This window comes from Mandrillus leucophaeus, unplaced genomic scaffold (assembly GCF_000951045.1).
Source record: "Mandrillus leucophaeus isolate KB7577 unplaced genomic scaffold, Mleu.le_1.0 Scaffold2, whole genome shotgun sequence".
In the NCBI taxonomy this organism is placed as follows: domain Eukaryota; kingdom Metazoa; phylum Chordata; class Mammalia; order Primates; family Cercopithecidae; genus Mandrillus; species Mandrillus leucophaeus.
This window is the reverse complement of record NW_012102031.1, coordinates 8131498-8132609: the sequence shown is the minus strand read 5'-3', so window position 1 is coordinate 8132609 and position 1112 is coordinate 8131498. Positions and strand designations below refer to the sequence as shown.

The 1112-nt window shown below is 52.3% G+C and overlaps 1 protein-coding gene across 1 annotated transcript in view; it reads left to right on the top strand.

Moving 5' to 3' along the window:
- HMOX1 (heme oxygenase (decycling) 1) overlaps positions 1-1112 on the top strand; it is a 25273-nt gene that overhangs the window by 952 nt on the left and 23209 nt on the right. The window lies entirely within an intron of this gene.

Sequence of the window (1112 nt, the reverse complement as noted above, 5' to 3'; positions counted from 1 at the left end):
TTTCACCATGTTGGCCAGGATGGTCTCGATCTCTTGACCTCGTGATCCACCTGCCTCAGCCTCCCAAAGTGCTGGGATTACAGGCGTGAGCCACCGCGCCTGGCCAAGTCTATGGATTTTTAAAAAATCACTTGGGCTTGTCTTCCTTGCTGAAGAAGGCTGTTTTCCAGCCTGTCACACAGCAGTTAGCCTGCAGACCCCCACTGGGGCCTCTGCCTTGCAGAGTCGAGCATGTGTTCTTTCTCGGTCTGTGTGGGGTGTGGGTGTGGTCACGACACCCTCTGTGACCTTATGTACTGGAGATATCCCCTGCTTGAGGAGGATATCCAGGCAGGGTCTCCTCATTCTCCTTAGCCACCATCCAGCTTGGCCAAGAAACCTCCCCATGATTCCTCCCATGCCAGGGCCTCGCCTTGGTTTTTCACTGTTAGGGGCTGGTGAGCCACTGACCCTCCCCCTCCCTGCTGCCCAAACCACTTCTGTTTCCTGAGGGCGCCTTGGGAATGCTGAGTCGTGATTTCCTCATTCCCCTCGTGCAGCTGCATTTCTGCTGCGTCATGGTTGGGAGGGGGGACTCACAGAAACAAAGAGAAGGCGGATTTTGCTAGATTTTGCTGAGTCACCAGTGCTGCCTCAGCTTCTCTTTGGGTGGGAGGCGAAAGGGCAGATTTAATGGTAGGCAGGAGGAAGTGAAACTTCTAGAAAAAGGCAGAAGCTTCTTGTTTGTCTTTTCTAAGTCTGTGCCTTTCCCGTGCTGGGTCCCCAAGCTCCCACCCTGTGAAGTCCACCTCAATCTGCCCCGATTTAAGGTTGCAATCCACCGAGGCCTTCTTATGTTTCACATCTCTCTGACTTCTGCATCTGTCCCATCTGTTCTGCCTCCAGCAGGAGAAAGGTCTCTACTTTCTTTTTTTTTTTCTTTTTTTTTTGAGACAGAGTCTTGCTCTGTCTTAGGCTGCTCTGTCACCTAGGCTGGAGTGCAATTGTCAGGCCCCTGAGTCCAAGCCAAGCCATCGCATCCCCTGTGACTTGCACGTATATGCCCAGATGGCCTGAAGTAACTGAAGAATCACAAAAGAAGTGCAAATGCCCTGCCCCACCTTAACTGATGA